Genomic DNA, 27840 nt, shown 5'->3' with positions numbered 1-27840 from the left:
GCAAGAGTTCTTTTGTTTGTCTTTGTACCTGAATTATAAGCATGAACTGAACAGCAGACTTTACCCGAGCATGAGGTTATTTCTCCAGGTCTTTTTGAAATGAAGGAAGAAAAATAAAATCCCATTTCCTTCTCAGTCTGCCTTACTTGGCTGTTTCATATGTTGTTGTGGGTTTGATTTTCAGCTGAATCAAATACCATCACAGTCAATGAAAGGGATGACCTATGCATCATGACAAAGCCAGGGTCAGAATCATCAGTTATTACTTAAAGATTTATTGCGTTTTTAATAAACACCTCTCACCTTTTGGATCATGAGAAAACCTCCCACAAACAGCACCTCAGCTGAGCACCATCACAACGTGCTTTATATGAAACAAATTTAAACATATAGAAGTAATAACAGAATGACCAATAATCACAGATTAATTTTATAATTGTCCTATAATACTTGCGTTCCCAAAAAGACTAACTCTCCCCAGTATCAGGTGATAGAATGAGAAAAAATGGCTACAAGTTGCTCTAGGGAAGGTTTAGGTTGGATATTAGGAAAAAATTATTTACTGAAAGAATGGTTAGACATTAGAACAGGCCGTGCATGGAGGGAGTCACCATCCCTGGAGACGTTTGCAAAACCTGTAGTCATGGCATAACTGGGACATGGTGGTCTTAGGTTAACAGTTGGACTCAGTGACCTTAGAGGTCTTTTCCTACCCAAAAAATTCTATGATTCTGTGACTCTAAGAACATTAAGCTATGCTTGAATTTTACTCCATCTGTAAACTTGTTCTCCTTTCATCGCAATTTTTCCAGGTAAGTTGTATCAACAGATGAATAAGAGCATTAAAATGTATGGTCTCTTAATGGTAGAACATTATAGATCACTATGCTATACAACAACATCATCAATACTACTCAAATATACTGTCAAATAAATCACTTGCCAAAGCAATGTCACTGATTTTCTGTTAATGCAATATTCAAGAAACACACACAAACAGAAGTAAAAACTATTTGATCCCAGGCATCCATTTCTAGCTTCTAGCTTTTTAGAGGCTAAAAAAAAAAGATAAAAAAGGACTAGGTTCCAGTTTTTAAGAAGAGAGGAGATTTTGTACCTGGACCAAACTAGACCTTTCTTTAATCATTAGCATACCAGAATCTTAATAAAGTTATCATAAAGTAGCCTTCTTCTGGAGAATTGATGTCACACCATCAAACCTCCCAGTCTGCCAGTAGAAACAGTGCCAGTCCTAGCAGTGGAAACTGGGTCCACAAAATGGCAAAATACTGATGGCATTTGGGGTTAATTGACATGGCAATGACATGAACAATGTAGTGGAGTCACCATCACTAGAATTGTTTAAGAAGAGACTGGATGAGGCACTTGGTGCCATGGTTTAGTTGATTAGATTGTGTTGGATGATAGGTTGGACTTGATGATCTCAAAGGTCTTTTCCAACCTGGTTAATTCTACTACGTTCTATAGTGTTCAGCTTCTTTATGGCAAGTTTTATAGTTGGCCAAGTGCTGTCATAACTTCTTTGTGTTCCGATTCTGTACCAGTGGAATTGTTTGACATGGTGAGCTTTTTGTTTGGTTGTTTTGGATTGTTGGGTTGGGTTTTAGGTTGTTGCTTTGGAATAAAAATGGTATTCAAGTGCTATTCTAGTCTGATTGGGTTTTGTGGACAAAGCCCAACATGAAACATGAGGTAACATCTTCTATGAAGATCATATTCAGGAATGCTGCAGGTGACAGCTCCCCAGCTGGTATTCCAGAAATGATTCAGGGCACAAGCTAAAGCTACAAATCTGGACATTTCTCCCACATCTCACCAGAGATCCAGGTGAAGGGCCTGCAGAGTTTGATGTGGTCACTTAATTAAGAAAGGAATCAGTCATGTTATTTCTCCCCCTTTACACTTCCTACTCCCCAGGAGTAGGGATGGCTGCAGACTTGGTCAAATTAGATAATGGTTGGACTCAATGATCTTAAAGAATTTTTCCAACCAAAACAATACTGTGATGCTACGATTCTTTCTCTTATCTTTCCATAAGCTCAATGGTCTTCAAATGTTCTTTCCTTAATGTCTTGCTAAATGTAAAATATGCACATGACATAAAAACTAGAATATGAAAGCACAGCTTCAAAGCACATGACCCATGTGGTGGCTTTAGGCTCTATCTTTAAAATTTTCCATAGATCTTGAACAGAAAGTGGTAGAATGTAAATAAATCACTATTGGGTACAAAAAGGGATGGTCTGGCAATTTAATGTTGGGGGGAATTTTCAACTCACCTCACCCATAGATGAAAAACCCTGGAAATAAATTGTGGGAAGCTGAGCTAAATGACTACAGATTGCTAAATATCTTTTTTGTTTGTTTGTTTGTTTTTTTCCTTCATCAAGACTAATAAAATTAAGTCCTTAAGATCACTTCTACCAGATTCAGTCACTCACACAGGCACAGTTTCCAGTGTTATAGATAAATAACTTCAAAATAAGGAGGAGAAAAACAGGCAAAATGAGATTTCCTTAGAGCCAATCATGGTAGATAAACAATTGTTGGATGCTTTCAGTCTCTAATTAAATGGGTAAATAAAATTTCATTTTGGTCAAACATAAAACCAACATTAAGGCAGTAATTTAAGAGAGAAATTAGAGAAAACAGCATGTGGAATTTTCATTATCATACTACTTTTGGCCAACACTCGAGGCATCCTTGGAAACAGCAGCTTTCCTTTAAAAAATGTCCTTGGTTTCTTTACTTTTATTGCTCAGAAGCTGTGAAAAAATGTTAGTGTGGAAAAACAGAATAATAATAAATGCTCAGCTTTGAAGGAAAGAATAAAAAAATATTCTTACTGGTACTAACAGTCAGATTTATTCCATAATATCACTGACTTATTTAGGGTTAACAGGAATCAGGAGAGTTATTTTATGCAGATCTCAAATGCTTTAATTGCATCGTTTATCATTCAAAAGCTGAAGCTGGCAGGGATGTATCGACATTATGAGAATATGCAGCTTCCCATAGGGATTTTATTATCCAACATCACAGAACACCTGCCACACAGTGGTCACTGTCACCACAAGCATCTCCGAGTGACACAATAACAAGTTAGCTAGGGGCAAGGAAGGAAATTTCCCTGTATTATGTGCAGATTTGTTGCAGAGCACAAGTGCTACACTAAACTTTTGTGAAAGCTTGCCAGAAGAAAAGCTATTATGAATCATAAAGGTTTTAGACTACACTGAGGCCTCAAGTCATAGTTATTAGTTTAAGTAAGCATGCTTTTAAAGGGATATATTAAAAGCAACACGAGAAATAGAAATTAAGAGGGGGGGGAAAAACATGCAGTGCAAATAAGCTGAAGCTTGCTAACCATCAGGTAGTTACAGAGTACTGTACTGTTGCTTCAATGTTTTTTTATCACCTCAGATTCCGGGCAGGGCAGCGGGGGTGGGGGGGTGGGCGGTAGGTAGGAAGCGAGAGGAATGTAGGTCAGCTGTAATTTAGAATAGAATAAAACAGGTTGGAAGAGACCTTCAAGATCATCGCGTCCAACCCATCATCCAACACCACCTAATCAACTAAACCATGCAACCAAGCACTCTATCCAGTACTGAAGTTTATAGAATCTAGAATGGAGAGCAACCCCATGAACATTGTGCTGGAGAGAGAAATAGCTTGGATGAGTTTACACCTCTTTAATGATAGAATTAAAAATGCACTGGGTTGGAAGTAGCCCCTAGAAGTCTCCTAATCCAACAACCCCACCCCCTACCCCCCCTGTAAACTGGGACATCTCCTACTAGATCAGGTTGTTTATAGCCCACTCAAGCCTGATCATATGTCTCCAGGAATCAGGGTTTCACCACCTCCCTGGGCACCCTGTTCCAGTGCTCTACCACCCTCACAGTAAAGAACTTCTGTGAGATTCTTTATAGCCCTGGTGAACATGAACATCAACAACATGAAACAACACAGATTACATAAAGGGAAAAGAAAAATATCAGTCCCGGTCACAGTAAAATTCTCTGTTCCTTGATTATTGTCTTATAGGTTTTGTGCATATGACATGTACATATATATATATATATATATATGAAAAACAGGAAACAGCTTAAAGTTCTACCAGGAGAGGTTTAAGCTGGATATGAGAAGAAATTTCTAGACTGAAAGGGTTCTCAAACACTGGAATAAGCTCCCCACAAAGGTATCTGAATCCTCATCCCTGGAGGTGTTGAAAAGATGCAGAGATGTGGTGCTGAGAGACACGGTTTAGCCCCAGAACTGGTAGAGTCAGATAATGATGTGGGTTGATAATCTTAAATGTCTTTTTCAGACAAAACAATTCTAGGGTTTGAGGTTTCTTCCAACCTTGGTGATTCTGTGATTCTGTTTGTCATGTAGGTGAATACAAATCTACAGCATCTGAAATAAAGATAGTTTGTGTGTCCAGTACCAGTTAAAGAGAGTAGGAGTCTCTCCTGATTGCAGTGACCTTTGTTTTGGTTTATGAAGATGATCAGCTTATAACAGAAAAAATACAAACCACATTTCTGTGCACATTACTGACAGCCCCACCTAAACTTTTTAAATGAATAAATAAAAAAACCCTGAAGCTTCTGACTCTGGAAGTATTTGGAAATGTCACAATTACTTGCAGCATGAGTATTCTGAAGTATATTGTTCACCAGCTTCCATATGGTTATTAATTATGCGCCGTGGATGTTTAGTTGTCTGAGTTGTTTCTGCAAGGAGTTTTTGTAAAGTGCTTGAAAGTGTGCAGCACAGAAAAGGCAAACACTTGCAAGTTTACACTTAATAGTCCCATGGTTCTTCAAAGCACAACATTTTAGAAATGCTGAGAGTTACTAAGAGGAAAAAAAAAAAATAAATAAGGTGTTTAATCCAATTATTGTGACTGAGATTACAGAATGTGCCTCTTTCCCTTCCACATGATTTAGCACACAGAGAAAAGAACTGCACAGAGAATGAGAAAAATGACAGCAGAGTGGTTCTGAAGATTATTTGATCAATTCACTTCCTGTGTTTGTAAAAGTCACTGAGCTCAAGCCTCTCAAAAGCCTTCTGCAGAAAAGAGGTAGAAGTTTTTCTAATTACAGAGCTGGTGTCAGAGTCATACCTTACTCGGTAAAGCCTACAAATCCTTATGACAGGATATAACACTTATTCTGGAAGCTCTTTATCATAAATTAGATGCACTTCTTTATTTGGAGAAAAAAATCTGAATTCATGCTAATTTAATTCTTTTCAGGTTTTCCAGTGCACAGATCTACCACACTGAATAAAATACAGGTGCCTTTAAGTGTATAAAAGTACCTGATTTTTTGAAGTAATGCTTTTTGTGTGACATTATTATTGCTGAAACCGCAGTTCCGATGGATTAAAATATGAATGCTGATTACCTCTGGCTGCTTTCTGGTGATTTTTACACAGCTGGATTTGCAACCATGCATCTAAACATACACAAATTCATCAACTTCAGCTGTTTCAAACTGGAGCAGGGTAGATATAGTTTGGACATAAGGAAGAAATTCTTTACAATGAGGGTGGTGAAATACTGAAACCTGCTGCCCAGAGATGTGGTCTCCCTGGAGACATTCAAGATCAGACCTGATGTAGCCCCAGGCAGCCTGATCTAATTGGAGGTCTCCCTGCTGACTGAAGGGGGTGGGACAAGATGACCTTTGAAGGTCTTTTCCAACCTGAATCTGTGCACTCTGTGGAAGAATTTATTGGGTTTTGTCTATATGGACACCACCGTATAACAGGACAAAATACTTTTCTACAGCTAATTTTGTGTCTTTACTTAAAAAATACACAATTAGTTACATCCATACAAGGAGTGACACCATCTTTAACACCTTGAGGCTTTTCCTTTATCTTTTGCATGGTTTCTAAGACTTTCTCAGCTCTTGAAATAGATTTAATATCATCAAGCTTTTCTAAGATAAAGATTGGGGGAATAACAGTACTTGCCTAGGATGAGTTATAACTAGGACACTGGTCTTGTGACAGAAGCAGTAAGATTGCATTGGAATTTCATTGATTTATAGAATGGTGTGTGTTGGAAAGGACCTTAATCATCTGCTCTCAGTCCCCTCTTCCATTAGCAGGGGCACCTTCTACTGGACCACATTCCTCAAAACATCATCCAACCTGGCCATGAACACCTCCAGGGAGGGGGCATCCATGACATCCCTGGGCAACCTGTTCCAGTGTCTCATCACCCTTATTGTATAATTTTTTTCCCTAATATCCAGTCCAAATCTAAATGCTGATTAGCACCAAGACATACCCTACCTTAGGCTTCTGCACATATTGAGCAGATGTTCCATCTTACTGTCAGCCTGCAGAGCTCTGTCTTCACTGACTTTGTGCTGTTGCCTAGATAGTTAATACAGAACAGTTCTACTTTGCTGGTAGAACTCCAAGCATGAGGCATGCATCAATGAAGGCCTGTAAGTTGGAGGTATGTTCTGCCTCACAAAATTCAGGAACCACTTTCATCCAGAAGCTTTTGATGATAGGCTAACATTTCATCTGATCCTCTAAAAGAATGAGGAGAAGTAGGTACTGAAGTTGAATTCTATCCTGGTCCCCTTCCCATTCAGACATACAGTGAGACATATGCCTGTAAATTTTCCAAATACAGCATAGTGAATCTAACCTAGGCTTTAGTTCGGTGGTACACATCTTTCTTGATCTAAATGCTCCATAATTTAGAAGCTACAGCAAACCTCCATTTGAACATAATAAATTTTTTTTAATATCATTTTACAGAAGATTGGGGCACCCCAGATGTCCAAAGGCTCCAATATCCTTTGCCTTCTACCACTCCATTCACTTGCACATAAAATTAGGCATTATTAAAATAATAATAATAATAATAATTTTAAAATAATCTTTAAAAGCAAGCCAGGGAGGTGTTTGTAATTGTGACTGTGCAATCCTAAATCTACATAACCTGTGCCCTTCACGATTTATTTTTGATGCTTATTCTTGATTAAAGCCATCATTTATCTTTCTGTTTAGAAAAATAAGTGGGTAATCACTATAATTTTAGAGCAACTTTGATATCAAGATATTGTTTTTGAAGGTAAGCAGTGGGACTCTTTCATTCATGTGTTGATTACAAAGGACAGATCTCACAGGTCACTTCTAAACTAAGCCACTACCTGAAGCTCATTCTAAGAGAAAATTGCCTTCTTAAAAATCTCTTCTAGTCACAAATACTAAAGCTGACATCCCTTTGTAGTGCTGCTTAACAGCCCAGAAGAAAAGTAATTTCTTAAATGGGCAAGCAGTACTATGAAAGCACCCACTGTGTTCATACCACACCCTTAATGGAAGGAGAGAAGGGCAGCTCCAGAGCTAACCCAGGAGTGACAGCTTCAGAGTGACATGGGTCTCCCCTCAACCACCACAGGCTCAAGAGCAATTTGTTTACAATACATCTATATATACTCTTTTAAATTCAGATTAAATAAGTGTTTATGACTCAGGTATCTGAAAAATCTCAGTTTTTGAAGCTAAAAGTGTAATTCCCAGAAACAGAATTTAAACAATGACGACTTCATTAAAGCTGGCACCTGTATCAATTCCAGTTTTCTGAGCATGAAATCAGGCTTCTAGCCAAATCCTTCATCTTTTTTATTTCAGAAAGAGTGCTGCCAATATATTTTAGTATAAATAAAACCACATAAACAAGCATGCGCTCAGGTGGACAGAAAAAAACCAAAATGTATATTCCACTGTGACAGCTCTTGTGAATTACTAGAATAATTAAATCAGTCTCTATTTTTGAGTTGTCTTAATGAGGAAAAAAAATAATTCTTGTTAAGCTAGAGAACAAACAGCCAATTAGTGATCAAACACTTGTTTTCAGATTTAAAGCAAATCTCTTTTTAATAGACTCTTTTCTCACCACACTTAAATAAAAAACACATATCATAAATCCCAACCCACATTAGACACCATGAAACAGAATATGAAATGATATTTGTGTGCAAACCATCACATTTCTCTGGTTCAGTTTCAAGATCTGTGGTATTTACATATGACCTTTCCTTTTTTATTAACAGTTTATTGGATTTTTGCATTCCAGCCAGCAGAAGAGAAAGGTAATTTACACAGAGATTTGACAGTTATACACACAGCTATAAAATTCAATCCATTAACTTATTTCTCAAGTAACCTTTACCTGATTCTACCCAAACACCCAAAGAAGCAGTATATCTTGTTTTCCTTTACGTTAAAAGGCCCTCATCATAATCTCTGCTTATGGAACACCAAGTGGCAGGAAAAGCTCCGCACAAGATTCTCCCCAGCTTGCTCCAGATCTTAGTAGGTATAGATCTCAATTTCAATGATATAGGACAAGATCAAGTTGTTCATATCACAGAATCATAAAATGATAGAATGTTTTGGGCTGGAAGAGTCCTTTAAAGTTCATCTAGTCCAACACCCCTGAAGTTAGGAGGGACATCTTCAACGAAAGCAGGTTGCTCAGAGCCTCACTCAATCTGCCCTTGAATGGGGCATCTACCACCTCTGTGGGCAATGTGGACCAGTGTTTCATCACCCTTGTGGTGAAAAATATCTTCTTTCTATCTAATCTAAGTCTAGTCTCTTTCAGTTTAAAACCCCTTGTTATGTCACAACAGGCCCTGTTTGAAAGATTGTTTCCATCTTTCTTATAAACTAAATATTGCCTCATCTTACTTGTAAGGCCCTTTCTGTACCTTTCCAATTTAGAGAGAAGGATGTTGTAGGGGAACCACATTGAAGACTTGGCACAAGTTCACATAGATGACACCCATGACTCTTCTCTTGTTCACTGATGTGGTCATATATAATTATGTACAGAACTGGCTGGAGGGCCGAGCTCAGAGAGTGGTGGTGAATGGTCCCACATCCAGCTGGAGGCCAGTCACCAGTGGCATCCCCCAGGGATCAATGCTGGGCCCCATCCTCTTTAATATCTTCATTGATGATCTGGATGAGGGGATTGAGACAGTCATCAGCAAATTTGCAGATGACACCAAGTTAGGAGCAGATGTTGGTCAGTTAGAGGGTAGAAAGGCTCTGCAGAGGGACCTCAACCAACTGGACAGATGGGCAGAGTCCAGCGGGATGGCATTCAACAAGTCCAAGTGCCAGGTGCTGCACTTTGGCCAAAACAACCCCATGCAGAGCTACAGGCTGGGGTCAGAGTGGCTGGAGAGCTGCCAAATGGAGAGGGATCTGGGGGTACTGATTGACACCCGCCTAAACATGAGCCAGCAGTATGGCCAGGTGGCCAAGACAACCAATGGCATCCTGGCCTGCATTAGGAATAGTGTGGCCAGCAGGAGCAGAGAAGTCATTGTGCCCCTGTACTCTGCATTGGTTAGGCCACACCTTGAGTACTGTGTCCAGTTCTGGGCCCCTCAGTTTAAGAAGGACATTGAGACACTTGAACGTGTCCAGAGAAGAGCAACAAGGCTGGTGAGAGGCCTTGAGTACAAGCCCTATGAGGAGAGGCTGAGGGAGCTGGGATTGTTTAGCCTGGAGAAGAGAAGGCTCAGGGGTGACCTCATTGCCCTCTACAGCTACCTGAAAGGTGGTTGTAGCCAGGAAGGGGTTGGTCTCTTCTCTCTGGCAACCAGCACCAGAACAAGAGGACACAGTCTCAAGCTGCGTGAGGGGAAGTTTAGGCTTGAGGTAAGGAAAAAGTTCTTCACTGAGTGAGTCATTCCTCATTGAAATGGGCTGCCCAGGGAGGTGGTGGAGTCACCGTCCCTGGAGGTGTTCAAGAGGGGATTGGATATGGCACTTGGCGCCCATCTGTCCATGAGGTCTGTGGTGACAGGTTGGACTCGATGATCTTTGAGGTCTCTTCCAACCTTGGTGATACTGTGATAATTGAAAGACCCTAGAGAGACTTGCCCTCAGTGAAACTGTTCTGGATTTCAGCATGATTTTCTGATGCCATCTCCAGCAAGGCATTTCTGTAATTAAGTTATCTGTGATGCAGGATGAGATCTTGTTAGAGACCTCTGGACAGCAAAACCTGGATATATTCCCAATTATTTGGGATGACCATAATTACCACTCTAAACTGAGGTTGGCATTTCCTTTAAATACACAATCACGAAGTCACCAAGATGTTAAGAATACTCTGTTTCTCAAGACATTGTATTTTATTTAAGGTAATTAGTGTCAATTTTTAAACACCAAAGTTACTTCAGCTTGGTCTTCTAAGACAAAACAATCAAAACACCTCTTCTGGAAACAGTCTTGAAGTAAAACTAACCTACTATTTCCTGAGAGCAAGCTAAGCAGGCAGAGTTTCTAAAGAAAACGGGACAGAAAAGCATTACTGGCAGAGTAACACTTTTCTGGTAGAGAAGAAAATCATTTCTGTATAGTCTCCACTTTTTCTAACCTGTTTTTCTGTAGAAAAAGAGCAGCTCTATTCAGTGACAGTTTTGCAGACAGTTAGCTAAGTAAAAAGATGCAGCAGAGCAAGATTCAGTTCTTAGATTTGCTGCCAATTTTGCTTCTGCTTATTTTTTCCTAGACATACATCAGATTCATTTTTTCGCTGATAATAGGAAGCCAGTGATTTCATCCCCTTCTTTGCCCTTAATTTGTTCTGACCATTTTGTGTCAAAAGGCAAAATTTTGCAGCACTTTATGAAGGCACTCCAATCCTGATCAAATACACATCATTTTATGATCATTTCTGAGAGAATCACTGCATACCTGCTGCTGAGCAGACAACCATTTTCCTGACCTCATACATCTGGAATGGGTATGAATTTCCTTATAGATTCTTAAAGAATTGCATTTGTATAGATTGAAAAATAAATAAAATAAAGTTCTTATTAAATAGATGGGTTTACAAGGTAAAGAACAGGTTTGTTGTTTTAGCCTACTTTATATTTTTCCGGTGAGGTAATACATATCACAAAACAATTAAGGTTTGAAAAGACCTCTAAAGAGGAAATCTTACTGATGTTTATAAATCTCTGAAGGATAGTTGCCAAGAAGAAGGGGACAGACTCTTTTCAGCAGTGTCCTGTGATAGGATAAGAAGCAATGGATACAAACTGGAACAGAGGAAGTTCCATCTCAACATGAGGAAAACCTTCTTTACTATGAGTGTGATGGATCCCTGGAGCAGGCTACCCAGAGAGGTTGTGGAGTCTCCTTCTCTCAAGGCTTTCAAGACCCATCCTACTGCACTCCTGTGTGACCTGCTGTAGGTGATCCTGTTTTAGCATGGCAGTTGGACTTGATGTCCCTTCCAATCCCTACCATTCTATGCTACTATGATTAAAGTCTAACCATCAACATATTAATTTTAGCACCATGGACTTTACCATTCAACCCTTGTGAAGAAACAAGCTAACCCAAAAAACAAACATTTTGTGAACTCATGGATATTATTTTTTCCTTCAAGTTTCCCCCTCTCCACATCTACCGGGATGTTAGACAATGTTATCATCAGGAAAAAACAACCCTGAAAGTTAAGCTATTTCCAATATGCAGCAGTAAGTTTAAAAGGGAAGAATACAAAGTGATATATTGTGTTGCCTTTGCCTGTTCCATCAGTAAAAAATTCACTCCTCATAAACACAGGGAGTCTTCCAAAGGCAACTGAGATTCAAATCTTTTAATGATCAAGTGAAACGGGGAATGTACTTCCTTCTTGATTTGACAGATAAAGGTGACAAGTAACAGCTCTTTAATCCTTAGAGTGGATGCTGGGTACAAGAGGCACAGAGTGCAGGCTGAACAAATGTCCTGATTCAGTTGGAAACTTTAAAGGCAATTCAGTCTTTTGCAAATGTCCATCACCCAGAGAGTGTAAAATGAAATGACAGACACCTATAGAGATCAGACACCTCCAGCTTTTCAGCGAGTCCTTTATGGTAACACACACTGGGCTCACCATCCTCATTAAGCTGAAGTAGCAAAGTCAAAGTGTTTTACCTGGGTGAATGCAAGGAATGGACAGGATTCATTAAAATAATAAGGAAGAGGGACTGGTTTTAGCAGATGAGTAGCTGTAAGCAAGGTTTAACTTGCATTGTCAGGCCTTTTTTCAAGTGACATAATCAAGCCATGTGTGGAGAGGAGAATGACAGCCAGGACTGAAAGGAAAATTTAAGTGGCTTCTTTTTTAGGTGGTGAGCATTTGTTTGCTAATAAAGAAAATATTTACCTATCTTGAGTTACTCTGCAGTTATTGCCAGAATTACCCTGGGCTGCATCCCCAACAGCATGGGCAGCAAGCAGAGGGAGGGGATTCTGGCACTCTGCTCCACTGTGCTGAGCTGAAGCATCTGGAGTCCAGCATCCAGCTCTGTAGACCCCAAGACAAGAAGGACATGCAAGTGTTAGAATAGGTCCAGAGGTCACAAAGATGATCAGAGGGATGGAGCATTTCTGCTATGGATACAGGCTGAGAGAGTTGGGGTTGTTCAGCCTGGAGAAGAGAAGGCTCTAGTTAGACCTTCTAGCAGCCTTCTAGTATTTGAAAGGAGCCTCCAGGAGAGCTGAAGAGAGACTTTTCACAAAGGCATGGAGTGACAGGATGAGGACTAATGGCTGCAAACTTAAGGAAGCTCAAGAAAGACTAGATATGAGGAAGCAATTGTTCCCTCTGAGTGTGGTGAGGCATTGGAACAAGTTGCCCAGAGAAGCTGTGGAGGCTCCAAGCCTGGAAGTCTTGAAAGCCAGTTTGAATGGGACCTTGAGCAAATCATTGTAGTAGGAGGTGGCCCTGCCTGTGGCGGGAGGTTTAGAACTGAATGACCTCTAAGATCCCTTCTAATCCAAACCACCATGTGAATGAATGAACGGCTCATCTGTCACGCTTTATGAAAACCTCGATAAATATGATTTGTCTTTGGAATAACAATGCCAAATTCACCCTTGATAAAAGAAAAGTGAATTTCTTTTGGAGGGAAGCTCCTAGTAAGGATTCTTGATTTCTGGACAGTTCTAGGGCTGGGAACAGAGATAAATATTCCAAGAAGTAAATTAAACTGCAGCCAAGAATAAATTAAGATCCAAAAATACTGTGTAGTTTGAACCACAGGTCTCCAAATATTACACCATTATAAATATCTAAAAATTAAGCTTCTGAATTATGAGACTTAGGTTGCATTTGCCATCAACTGAGAGACAGCACCTTATAAGGATAATTTATTTGAATACATAAAAATCCCACTAAAATATAGCAAACTAATCATCTATTCTCTCTCCGCGTGGCTAGCTGTGTCTAGCAAGATAAACATAACTAGTTTATTTTATATGTTTAATTTCTAGATGCTTAAAATCAAGAGAATGCAATCAGACCCTTGAGCAGTCTGCTAAAAGAGATAACAGAATTGTGAAGAAGCAGTGACTGATGCCTTGTAAATCAAGATAAATAAAAACACAACTGAAATTGTTCAATAGATTAACTTTTGTGAGCTGCAAGGTAATGGAAATTGCCACTGTATATTTACTGTAAAATATTATTTCTCAGGAAAGAGAATGGTAATTACATTAAACATAAAATACACACACAGCATTGTGCTGGAATGTAATTTTTCAAAGGGGATGCTCATGCTAGCCTGAAATAAAATGGTGTGGCACCACTGCAAAATGTGTTGCCAGCAGAGACACTAACCCAAGAGCCTGGAACACTTCATCCATGCAGCTACTCTGCTGCACTTGACAGCTTCTTAAGAGCTTTGGACATTCCTGGAAAGTAACAAAGTGAGCAATGAGAGGCTTATGTAGAAGTTCACACAAAAATTGTCCAACTGGAGTTAGCTATAAATGCATTTCTGGGTTGCTCATGTGCTCTCCTGCTGTATGCAGCAATGCTCAGCCACCATGGCACGTGGCTTACTGTCCCATTCCGATTTGCTCAGAGGGTTGGTCCTGTTTAACCCACAGTGAGATTAAGACACAAACAAGTCAAATGTCCAACAGTTTATTACTATCAAAAGAGAGGTGCAAGATATGAAAGCAGAAATTGTAAGAAAGGTACAGAAATATAAGTTAAGGTGTCTGTACAGATTGCAAGAAAAGTCATCACTAGGGAAGACCAAACAGTGTCGTGGGGGTCTGGTGTTCCCAATAGGTCAGTTAAAGAGAGGACCTTCCCTGCTGTTGTTCCTGATGATTTGGTGGTGGAAGGAAGTTTCAGAGAGAGTATTCTCCTTTTCTAGCTCCTGATGGTACCATTTCTAAACAGACCAAGTCCTGAGATTCCTGCCCAGTTCCAGAAAGCTCCATGCCTGTGCCTAGTGAGTGTGGTGTCAGATGATGGTATGCATGATTCAGTTCAGCACAGGCTCAGTGTGCAAAAGGGCTACTTTGGGGTTCCTATCACACAAGACCCTCTCAAAAAATCAATGACCTAGCATCTTTCACCTGCTCAGTGGGCACTGAAATCCACAAGACCCATCTGAGCCAGTTGCTCAGTCATAACAGACCCATCAGCAGTGCTCTGGTGCAAAATAGGAAACTTCACAAACACTGTGGAGAATTAAGTCCCTTTTTAGCTGGTTCCCCAATCACTCTGGTTCAACCAAATGGCCTTTTACACTGACACTATTTCCAGATCAATAATAATTTAAAAAAAAATAAGGTGAGATACTCAACATGTTAAAAAATGTTTCATTCTCAATCTTGAAGTGCAGTGCCAGTTAAAAATTCTACCTATACTTGTGCTTAGTTAATGATTTCTATTAGTATATATTCTTTCCACACACACACAAATCTAATTTATTCTCTCCTATAAATCACCAATTCCTGAAATTACCTGCACATTTATGTTCACCTGTGATAAAGTGTACTAGATAGCCCACAATTAACCTTTTACACTTTTGCAGTTATTATACTGCTAGAACAGGCAAGAGGATCAGATAAATCAGAAGGCATGTCTAATACACTGCAGAGCCATCTTGTCTGGAGAGAAGTACGATGGATTAACTGCGGTAATGCAGCTGCTGAAAACCAAGCCAGGATGGCTCCAGTTCCTCTTTGGCTATAGAGAAACTAACTTCTATGCTTAGAAGACAAACACTAGAAAAATGATTCAGTAACTTGGAGCTCATATTGTCACCTCTCAAAAATTAGAAAGCAAACAAACAAAAGAAAAAGCAAACCCAACATTTTCAATCAAAATACTACTGGTTAAGATATTAGCTGAATCCACAAATAAACTATCATTTATCAAACAAATAGTATCAGATGATATTTTTATCAGTAGCATTTTAAATTTTTAAAATACCTGCTTATTTATTTCATAGGCATAGGAAGTTCCATGTAAACATGAGGGGAAAAAATTCCCTGTGAAGGTGATTGAACACTGGAACAGGCTGCTCAGGGGGATTGTGGAGTCTTGTGCTCTAGAAATATTCAAAACCCACCTGGATACATTCCTGTGTGATCTGGTATAGGTGGATTGTGCTCTGGCAGGGCTTGAACTAGATGATCTTTTGAGGTCCCTTCCAACCCCTAACATTCTGTGATTCTTAAATCTCTATATGTGGTGCTAAGAAACATGGTTTAGCCCCAGAAATTTTTGCTAGGAAAACCTGAACAACAATAATCTTTAAGCTTTTGTCTGTATTTTTCTCCACATCTTGTACTCCTGCTGGTACTGAAACTCAGTCCTGGGACACCGCATTGTGGAGCTACACTCAGGCTTATGGGGCTCTTACAGCTACATTTAACAAATGACCTCTAATGCTTAGAGATTATTATTGGGGCAATAAAAGAAATAAGACATCCAGAATGTGGTACTGTTTGCCTGTTTTAAATGCTTGGAGAATTCAAATTTGGAGTCGTAAATGACAAGGCTTAATAAGACCATGCCAGAAGTAATCAGCTACAATGTGGAGATATCAGCTTTTCTGTAGAGCACAGAGTGTTAGGCATTTGAATAGCTCGTACAAAAGCAAATAACTTTAGGAAACTGTCCAAGCTTTGCTAAATCATGAGTGCATTCTACTGCTTCCCTCTCAATAGTTTCACAAGATGGGGAGATCTTTTGTGCCATGCGTCACATTTGCTGGGGAAAATGATACCCTGTCACCTATAAAATTCCATGGTCACCTTCCAAATATTTACTTTTTATTGTTCTTAATCCATTCTTCATGTTTGTTCTGACCTCTTCAGCTGCCCAGTTTGTGCAAGTATTTCTCTGCTCATGTGACTCTTCCTGGCTAAAACCTCGCTTTAAAAAGCATACCTTTATTTTTTTAAAGAAATTACCCTGGAGATGTGACAGCACATGGCTTGTTCTCTTTGTTCTCTTTCAGTTTCTGCTGCCTCCAACAGTTATGGGTAGAGTCCAAAACTTAATGCATGTGGTGCTGGACTTTCATGGGTAGAAAGTGAGGATTAAGTAAACAGAAGTATGATGACCTATACTCATACTAGCAATTTCCACAACCACCCCCTCCTCCCCTTCCCTCATTTTCACTCTTGCTGCATTCTTAAAAACAATGAAGAGACCTTTCTTGGTGTTTACTACATGCCTAGAGATTTTTCTAGGGAAAAGGCAAGAAAATAAAGCTCTAAATAAAATTAGTTGAATGACAGAACAACTTGTGTAGAAATGGCTAGCTTTAGACAGTGTTCTCAGGGGTATAAAGGACATCCATCTCCATTTTAAAAAATAATAAAAACCCACCAACCCAACTACCACAAAATCCAGCCCAAAACCCCAAACACTCTACTACCAGTTATACCTGCACTGTTACCTATAGCACTGTTCCAGTCTCCATGGAAATTGTTAAACAAAGGAAAATACCTTTTGTCTACAATGAAATATACAGGGGTGGGGGTGGTGGAAATTAGGAGGAGAGAGAAATAAACCAAAAGAGCTTGGTTCAAAATTTGAGAGATAGTTATGTCTCCATATGCAGGAAGTGATCATTGTTCCCAGTCTTAAGGGGTCGGGGGGGAAAAAAAACAATCAATTTGTTGCCTACTGTTTTCAGGCAGACTGCAGAAGCTAAAGAGGAACAGAGGAACTCTGCATTCTTTGCAGTCTTAAAGGATGCCCTTATGTACACACAGACACTACACACTCATCAGCTGAAGGAAAATACCATAAGAATCTAGGCTCGGTCAAACGCATAGGAAATGCTTTTTTCTATAGCTCCTCTTACACAGTGGAATAGGAAAATGTTCTTTTCTTGAGAATCCAAATTGAAACAAGTTGTTCCATTAAACAAGCAAAGGTGTCAAGACTGCCAAGAGATCCACTGGACTAATACCAAATTCTTAACTTCAAATATTTAGCGTGTTCTTTTTCCCACAAGTTAGAAAGCCCCAGAAGGTCAGAAAGTAGAATGAGTTTGACAGAGAAATGTCAAAGAGCATTATGAGGAACACAAATACATCTACTGTTAACAGTGATTAGAACTGCTGACTGTGGCTCAGGAAATGGGAGACTTTCACAACTGTAAAGTGCTATCAAAAAGAGAATGTTTGATATGTTGCATGATAAGCAGCAGAAATCACTTCTTTTGGGGGGATTCTGTGTATTTAAAGCTTTTCATGGAGCTGCCACAAACCCAACCACATCCAAACCAAACCACTAGAAGAAAGTTCCAATGGTTTCTAGCTGATTATTGTGACCATGACCTTTGTGTGGGTTGAAGACGCAGAGGAGAAGGCAAGGAAGATGCAGATTGATAAAAATGTCTATAAGATATTACTTAACGTGGTATAAAATTCATAATGAGCTGATGAGCTGACATTAAAGGAAAATTTAAACTTTAGCATGAAGTATTGTTGAAGTACTAGAACTAAGTGTCTGCAGAATATAAATACAATTATTTTTTCCTGTCACATTCTTCCATGTCCTGCTTTAATCTTGATTTTTTGATCTTTTAGTTAAGTCAATATTTTGTTTTTGGTTGAGTGGGGTTTTTTGTGTTTTGGGTTGGTTTTTTTGTCAATATGGTTGGGTTTTTCTTACACATATCTAAGATATCTAACTAAACCTGCAGCGATGAGGAATCAAGTTAAAACCAGCAGCTCTATCCTTAAACACTTTACAGTCCTTCAGAAGAGACTGCTTGTTAAAACCACTAACTCCCTTATAAAGCTAACATCCACTTGTGTAATACCAGCAAGGGCTTTTTGCTGGATTTGTTTTCCACAGCTTCCATTTCATTTCACTGAGGACAACCTTTGGTGATTTTATGTGATTTTAATTAGATATATGCCTATAGATTTTGGAACTGGGTCTTTAGCTTTCACTTCTCAGATCTTTGAGTTTAATACTACAAAAGAAAATTAGTTAACAGTGGAAATAATCTTCAAAGGACTTAATTCTTTTAGTCTGCATTCCCACTTCTTTTTTCTTCCTTAATGTGTAATTGAATATGGAACAGTTAATTAATTCATTCCAGAGCTGAGAAGGAGAAATTATGATAGGGACATTTTGTTGAAATACAGAAGCTAGTTTTCCATCTCAGTGTTGTAAAAATTGGAGTGTCTGCTGGACTGCTATTGTCTGTTGGACAATAAAAATGCATTACAAACCTCAAGAGCTAGCAGCTAAATCTTTTCATTTCTTCCAGCTTCACACACACACATAAAATCATGTTGGGAAGTTTGGCTGAAAGAATGACTTTTTCTACCTTAAATTTTTTATCATTGATTATTTTTTCCAGCATGATTTTTCTAGGCTTTCTCCACCATACAGCCTCCATGGGAAATGACATGATCAAAATCAATAAACTATGATAAACTGATGCTATCCTTAACCATAAACAATTTTCCTATTAAAGCCATTTTTAAGTGTTTTCACTAGTTTTCTTTCAACATAATCCTATTTTTTTTACAGCTATTCCCTTTGGTCTCAACATCATTAAGTACCATCCTTCACAGGAGATCAAACCATTGCTCCAATTAGTTACTTAAAATACAGTTCTCCAGCTTCTGAATAAGAAAATATAGGAAAAGAGAGCAGGGGAGGATGGAGAATGGGAGGAGAATATAGGATCACTTACTTTTATTTTTCACAAATAAAGGCTACTATTACAAAATAGTTTAGTTACATTTCTGGTACTTTTCCATATCTTTACTATAATCTGGATTAAGGATAGAGTTTACTCATCTTGTTAACCTTGTAGGATAGAGTATACTAAATCAGGTTGGAAAAGACCTTCAAAATCGAGTCCAACCTATCACCCAACACCATCTAATCAACTAAACCATGGCACCAAGAGCCCCATCCAGTCTCTTCCTAAACACTTCCAGTGATGGCGACTCCACCACCTCCCTGGGCAGCACATTTCAATGGCTAACAGCTCTCTCTGTGAAGAACTTTCTCCTCACCTCAAGCCTAAACTTCCCCTTGCACAGTTTGAGACTGTGTCCTCTTGTTCTGGTGCTGGTTGCCTGGGAGAAGAGACCATCCCCCACCTGGCTGCAACCTCCCTTCAGGTAGTTGTAGATAGCAATACAGTCTCCCCTGGGCCTCCTCTTCTCCAGGCAAAGCAATCCCAGCTCCCTCAGCCTCTCCTCATCGGGCTTGTGCTCGAGGCCTCTCACCAGCTATGACAATCTTCTAATAAAAGCTGGCAAAATAAAGATGAGTCATTTTAATCTAGCTTCATCATTTTTTCCAACTTGAGATCACGTAACATAGTGGCATCCAGAAGAGTTGAAGAGGGGCTTTTGGCAAAGGTATGGAACAACAGGATGAAGGGCAGTGGCTTTAAACTGGAAGAAGACGAATTGAGATTATACACAAGGAAGAAATTCTTCCCCTTGAGAGGTGGTGAGGCACTGGAACAAATTGCCCAGAGAAGCCTTTTCTGGAGGCTCCAAGCCTAGAAGTGTTGAAAGCCAGGTTGGCTGGGGCCTTGAGCAAGCTGGTCCTGTAGGAAATGTCCCTGCCTATGACAGGGGGTTGCAGCTAAATGACCTTGAAGGTCACTTCCAACCCAAATCAGGCTAGGTTTCTATGACTCTAACATTGACTTCTGTTGATCGTCTCTATGGAAAACAGCCACAGTCCATTGTAGGTTTATACTCTTGTTCCAAAAGCCTAAATCTGTCACTCAGATTCTTATTAGATGCAATAAAGACTGAGAACAAAACCTGCCTGCTCAGTAGATAATGAAACACGAAATTAGAAAAGAAGAATTGCTTCTACACTGCTGTAATTTCTTAAGTAAGCAATGTACCCTGGCAGACAAATACTTTCCATGCAGATTCACATTCATCTTGCTAACTTCATGATTTTAATACCACAAAAATATGCTTTTTTCTATGGAGAACAGCTCTAGCCACTGATACAACAATAATTATGTTAGGGAAAACAACAGATTACTGTAACCTAGAGATTTCTTCATATCTGTTAGTAAACCTGGAAAAAATGCACAGATCAGCTCATTCTGCACATTCTGGACCATCATCCCTATTAATTTAAGAAGACTTGGAGTTAAATTTGAAATGTGACTCAAGCACATGACCATTTCAGCCAGTAAAGCTTACAGATACAAACCAACCACCTCACAGGATGAGAGGACATGGGTTTAAGTTGTGCTGGGGGAGGTTTAGTTTGGCTATTAGGAGAAATTTCTTTCTGAGTGGTCAGGCATTGGAACAGTCTGCTCAGGGAGGTGGTGGAGTGTTAAAAAAAAAAAAAAAAAAAGAAAGAGGTACATGTGGTGCTTCAGGATATAGTTAGTGGTCATGGTAGCTGGGTTATGGGATAAAGTCAATGATCTTAAAGGTTTTTTCCAACCTTAATGATTCTGTCATTCTATGATTTTATGATGAAGTGCAGGGAAAGAAGAGAGACCTTCTTGCCTTCTACAACTTCTTTAGAGGAGGATGTAGTGAGGTGGATTTTGGTCTCTTCTCAATAACAAGTGATAGGAGGAGAAGAGATGGCCTCAAGTTGCATCAGAAAGGGTTTAGGCTGCATAGCAGAAGACACTTCTTGACTGCAAGGTTTCTCAAACACTGGAACAGGCTCCCCAGGGAGGTGGCTGATTCCCCATTCCTAGACATGTTTCAAAGATGCAGAGTTGTGGTTCTGCGCAAAATATTTTAGGCCCAGCCTTGGTAGAAGCTAGGTACTGGTTGGACTTGACCATAAAAGGTATTTTCCAGCCAAAACTATTTTATGATTCTATGGTTTTAAGTGCAAACAGTCAGGAAGGCATCCAACTACAGGACAGGAATAGGTCCAAAAAAACTCCAGCTGCTTGCACAGACACTGATACTGAGTGGCTGGCACCTTACCAAGGACCAGAGGATCAGTGGCATATTTGTGTACTTTTGAAATGTGTAATAGATGTTTCTGCATCAAACAGGGAAAATCAACTAAAACTCCCAGCAACATTTAAAGGATTTGCTGAACTGGGACATGCAAGAGTGGCTCATCTACTCATATTCAATTAAAGTTGCCCAGAGGTTATACTTCACTATTGCTGTTGTGCATCTCTTCAGATTTAAAATATTTGCTTTTTCTCAAAGCAGCTGCTGAAAAGCAGCCACACACAGGGTGCATGCTGCCAACAGATCTCCTGGTTTGTGCTAGTTTTGCTTCAGTTTGGCATCTGAGTATTTTTCTGTGTATCTACTTTACGGTTTGACTTTGTTACCTCTGAAGAGAATTAAATGTTAAACCAAAAATTACCACGAGGAATTCCCAGGGAAAGTCTGCATTTATATAATTCAATTGCTTTCCCCAGTGTCCTTTTGCAGAATTAAATAATGCAAGCATTTCAGATTACAAAGACATTTGGTGTGTAGTTATTAACTGGAATATTACTGCTTCAAAAGCCACAGATAGACACACCTATCTGTCCCAAGGCACACAGGATACTGTCCATGTGACAGCAATGTTTCTCTATGTGACCCTCTGGAAATCAAAGGATTTCTTCATTTCCTGCTATTCTATTCTATATCTTCTCCTTCTCTTTTATTATAATAAGAGTACAACTTTCAGTAGCAATCAGATACAATTTTACTTGGTTTGGACAGAATCATAGAATTGTTCTGGTTGGAAAAGAGTTCTAAGATCATCAAGTCCAACTGTTAACCCAACACCATCATTCCCAATAAACCAGTGTCCTAAAGTGCCATGTCAAATCATTTTTTTTGAACACCTCCAGGGATGACGACTCCACCCTGGGCAACCTGAATAAGTGAAGTAATAGCAAAAGTTACCAAAGTTATTGACAGTTTTATTTAAAGGAAGAAAGCTTCCAAAACATAAAATAATTTGCTCCATCAAAACAGTAAAAGAATACTTCCAAAAATTTGCATTTTATTTAAAAAATATTTTTTTAAAAATCATAGAAGCCTGGAATGGTTTGGGTTGCAAGAATCTTTAAAGATCATCTAGTTTCAACCCCCTGAAGTGGGCAGGGATACCTCCCTCTAGACCAGCTTGCTCAAGGCCCTATCTAACCTGGCTTTCAACACTTCTAGACTTGAAGCCTCCACAACTTCTCTGGGCAACCTGTTACAGCGCTTCACCTCACAGGGACGAATTTTTTCCTTATGTCTCATCTCAAGTGAGCTTCTTTCAAGTTTGAAGCATGTTTTCTACTGTCTGGATTTTTCCAGTTCTTTGATGTTAAAAGTAACATGAGGCTATGTCAGTATTTTCCACAGTTCTAGCAGAGAATAAGGAAAATTCTATTTTGCTGCCTTTTTCTCCAGTAAGTGAAGTCAATGAAGACAACAGAAATACCTAAAAAGCTAGGCCCAAAGCAGAGTAAATGGAATGTTATACCCTTTTAAGAAGAAGGTGGTTTTACCTTTTCACAGTTTTTTCAAAGTGCATCTCAAGGGTGGGTAGCTCTAAGCCCAAAGGTCTTTAATAAACTGGGGGCTGACCTGCTGGAAAGCAGTTCTGTCCTGATGGACAACAGGATGACCATAAGCCAGCAACACACCCTTGTTGAATACAAGGCAAGTGGTATCCTGCTGTAAAAGCATAGTAAGCAGGTTGAGGGAAGTTCTCCTTCCCTCTACTCTGCCCTGGTGACGTGCCATCTGGAGTACTGGGTCTAGTTCCGGGCTCCCCAGTTCAAGAAGGATAGGGAACTACTTGAGAGGGAATAGCAAAAGACTCCAATGATGATCAGGAAACAAGAACATCTCTCTTATGACAAAAGGGTGAGGGGCTGTTTTTATAAATATAGCAATGGGAAAAAGAGGGGCAAGGAGGAACTTAGTTATGTTGAGACTGGTAGAGCACTGGATAAGGGGAGACTACAATCTCTCTAGGCAGCCATCTCTGGAGTTGTTCTGTGAAACCTGCTCTAGGTGACCCTGCTCTGGCAGGAGAGTTGAACTACATGATCTCCAGAGGTGCCTTCCCAACCCCTACCATTCTGTGATTCTGTGAACCCCCCATTTTGGTGCAGAACAGTCACCTGCTGTTGGGTTCATTCTACAGACAAAAGCCAGGCTTGAAAAAGCCCACGAGCTAAAGCCACAGAGGATTTTAAAAATACAAACATGGAATTGTTGAAAGAATCATGGTATTTGCAGGAAGGGGAAACACTCACAGGAGCATATTAAATTAAAAAAAAAAAAAAAAAAAAAAAAGAGAAAAAAAAAGAAATATGCTACAAATGGCTAGAGCACTGGAGGCCAAGTAATATTCTAGCCTAACATTTCTGCAGCTGACTGCAGAACTCATTCAGGGCCTCACTGGATGTGGTGAGCACACTGATGCATATCCTGGGTTGTTAGTGCTAGCTACCTCCTGGCTGTAAAAAAACCAATAACTAACTCAGTTGAGTTCAGAAACTGTGCATCTCCTTGCACAAGTCTCTTTGTTTATGGTGAGAGATACATAAACAAAAGTCTCCCAGGGTTTTTTATAGGGATGTAGTCCCAAGTCACAGGGGTGTATGAGGGGAAAAAGACACAGTATCAACAAGCTTTTAGTAATGGGTGAATATACACTCAAAAATAAAATAAAATGAAACCCCTCTGTTTAATCAGCTGAAAAATAATTTACTTTCTGTAATATTACACATGCATGAGACAACCAACGCTTGGATCTGGAGTACTTCTAGCACAAAAATGATCTCACAAAACACTCAGTCAGTGACAAAGTATTTAATCTTCTCCCAGATGCATAAAAACCAAGACAGTACCACCTGCAGAATAGAAAAGTAAATGTTTTTCTAGGTGTCTCAGCTGTCCCTTGTCACAGATATTCCTCAGCAGCAAACAGTACTGATTGATTCTCAAATAAGAAAAAAAGGATGCTGCTTTCATTTAAAGTCACTGTGGGATCCAAGAAGTGTTCAAGCAGATCACATTCTTTTGCTGCAGAGATAAAGATGTATGGGGGATTTTACTTGCTGTAGAAATGGGGATCTGATTTCTCTCCCAAATGCCTCTCAAATGTATGCCTAGATATGCATTCAGATTACTTCCCCAGCATGAAATTCCATCACAGCCTTTGAGGGACATGTTTACCCAACACTGATGAGTAAATGTAATGTATCTAAAAACTGCTTACTCAAAAGTGACTTCAGTATTTTTAAACATCTGGACACTAAAATATTATCTTAATTTTCATACAATTATTACTGAGGTTTTTCAATAGAATTAAAATGCAGGATTGAAAAGTGCACATGGGATTTTCTTGTTCCTCTAGCATAGCCAGACCTTTGGTCTTCACCAAGACACCTAGTACAATAAAGCATTCTTTTCATCTGGTACAAAAACAAGGAAGAAAACAGAAATACTTCTTTTTCATGTCAGTTTAAGACATTCTCGAGTGGCCTTGTACATGATCAAAATCGAGCTTGTAATGTCTTTTTCATCTTCCAGAAGAACCTGACACTATTTGCTTTTAAAGTTTCACTTTTCAAGAGAAAAACACAGTGTAAACAAAGTTTAGTTCTGGGTTAGTTGGTGGTTGTTTATGTGGGTTTTTTTGGGGTTGGATTGGGTTTTTTGTGGTTGGGTTTGTTTTATTATGGAGGGGGGTTGGGGGGATAGTGTTTGCTGGGTTTGTTTTGGTTGTTTTTTGGGGGGGTTGTTTAGTTTGGGTGGGTTGTTTTTTTTAATGTTGGTCATTTGGGGGTTTGGTTTGTTGTTTTTCATTGTTGCTTTATTTAGGTTTGGGGTTTTTTTCATTTATTTTTTAAAAACTTTGTTTCACTTTTCATTGTTTTCCTGCTACATTACATGGGTCTGGAAATGACCAAGAGACATGGCGGTAGTCATGAGTCCTGGGTCCAATCCCCAGCATCTCCACGAGGGCCTCTGTAATTCTTTTTTATTTGGTGCCATGGTTTAGCCATGAGTTCTGTGGTGACAGGTTGGACATGATGATCTTTGAGGTCTCTTCCAACCTTGGTGATTCTGTGATTAGTTGCTATAGTTAGTGTTCTTACCAGTTCCTGTGGAGGCTTCTGGATTTTTCATGATACAGTTTCAAATGGACTGCAGGTTGGATTTAAGTAGGCAGCAATGGAAAGGACAAAGTTTTAGTGACAACAGAGGAGGCTTAAAAGATTTCACTCCCATTCATTTGGATGCAATCATGAGACACTGCTGACCTCATCTCTGAGGGAAAGTACTGCTCTTCAGCGTTGTGCTTAGCACCATGAAATCTTTGATCATTGCCTGAGGATGTATAAATATTGATATAAAGGAATAAAAATCAGCATTTGTCTTGGGACCTTCCAATAATGCAAAGCAAAAAATTTACTAGTTACCATAATAATTACTATTATAAACCTTTTGGGGAAGCGAACAGCCACTTAAATTTGTGAAAGAATGAAAAATTTACATACCACTAAGACATTTCTCCTTTCTATTCCCACTCACTACCATATAATCACTGTGTGGGGGCAAACTTGTAAATTGTAGAACTTGTATTCATACACTAGATGCTTTTAATAGCATACAATTATGTAAAAATATATGTATGGAGAAGTTTGAAGTTCTCCCTGACTCCCCCTCAAGAAATGAACGTTTTTTACAGCCTTAGTAAATTACGCTTTCTCTTTCAAGGCCATCAGGAAGATGTTGGCTTATCTTTCTGACTTTTGATTTCATGGATGGCTAGCTATGAATTAAAGTTTCATAGGTTAAAAAAAAAAAAAAAAAAAAAAAAAAGAGAGAGAGAATCTCTTAATGTTTTTACCTCCCAACCCTTCATTCTCCCTCCTACTCCGAGTATTGTTTAAAGCAGTAGTCTCTCAGACCCATAATCAGGCTGTCATCTACTCAGACTCTTCATTGATGTCCAATATCCAAGCTGCACCATTTTCATGATATCCTTAAATAAAAACTTTCCTGTCTGCTCCATGATAAAAACCTGTGATCTAAGCTGTTATTCTCCTGGCTTTCTCCAGCATCAATCAATTAGATCAATCAATTTATTAAAGAGTTTTGTAAGTTTTGTTTGTTTGTTTTAAATGGCTTTCACAAACAAAATAAAACAAACAAACCAACCTCCTTGGGCAGCCTGGTCCAGTGCTCTGACACCTCTGTAGGAAAGAATTTTTAACTCAAGTTCAGATGGAACCTCCCGAGTTCCAGCTTGTGCCCATTGCGCCTTTTCACTGGGCACCACTGAACAGAATCTGGTCCTATCCTTTTGCCTTCCACCCTTTAGAAGCTGATCAGCACTGAGAAGATCCCCCTCTCAGACTGCTCTTTTCCCGGCTAAACAGCCCTAGGTTTCTCAGCCTCTCCTCATACAAGAGATGCTTCAATTCCTCTCCATCATTACACTAGTAGAAGTCTGTGAAAAATGTCATCAGCACACATGAAAGAGAACCCAGTTTCAAAGAATGCCAAATTGTGTTTCTGTTTGTTCACACTGGTGAGTAAATCTGCTAATTTTCAACTAGGGGAAAAATAGTAATGATTAGTATGATTTTATGAAGATACCCATTTCTGTAAGCTTTATTTCTAGCAGAGCAGTTGCCCTGGATTTATGTCCGGTAAGGTTTTCATACTGGGTGAGGGGGCTACTGGTGTGGCTCCTAAGAGAAGCTTCCTACTCTTTCTGTGTACCTTCATTTGAAGTTCATTCACTTGAAAGAATCCTAGCTCCCTGCTCAGGGTTTTGAATGAAGTTAATTACGAATATAGAGGAGCCATTTATGAGTTTTTTGGTTGGTTGGTTTGGAATTATTGATAGAGGTATTGAATTTTATTTGAGGATGAGGAAAGGGCAGGACTTATTTTATTTAGCTTCAATTCATATTTGTTTCCTTTTAATACTTGTTCAGAGTGATACAGGCATTGAACTTGGGATAAAACTGATACTATGTGGTAGGGACATAAGATCCCTGCAATATCCAACACACTTTCAAAGCAGAATCTCTCAAAGACCACATATGAAGGGAGTGCTTAATGTGTCAATCCCCTCATATAGTGACACTTCAGTCTTATTTTTCCCCTCTTGTGAACCAGTAATTACAAGAAGTTCAAACTATATTTCTAAGATTAAAACCTTATTGCAGATATCATATCTTGGTATCAGAAACTTAAATCCATTAGCAACTCAAATATTTAAAAGGTTAATCATGGCTAGGAATTTCAAATCATGATTTGATGAAACTTGTTACACTTCCAGCACATCACTGAATGACACAGTCCTATTTAGTACTTTGTACTGAAGCGCCAGAAAGGTTTGACCTTTGAATGGGTAAGATATCGACCTGCAACAGGGCTCCACACAAGCCTCAGGAGCTGCCTATGTTCCATTTCAGTCTTCCAGTAAGACTTCTGTCCCTGTCCCATGAGACACATTTCTTAGGGAACATATGGAAAGTTTCT

Source organism: Dryobates pubescens, chromosome 1 (genome assembly GCF_014839835.1).
Source record: "Dryobates pubescens isolate bDryPub1 chromosome 1, bDryPub1.pri, whole genome shotgun sequence".
Lineage (NCBI taxonomy): Eukaryota > Metazoa > Chordata > Aves > Piciformes > Picidae > Dryobates > Dryobates pubescens.
This window is presented reverse-complemented; position numbering follows the sequence as displayed.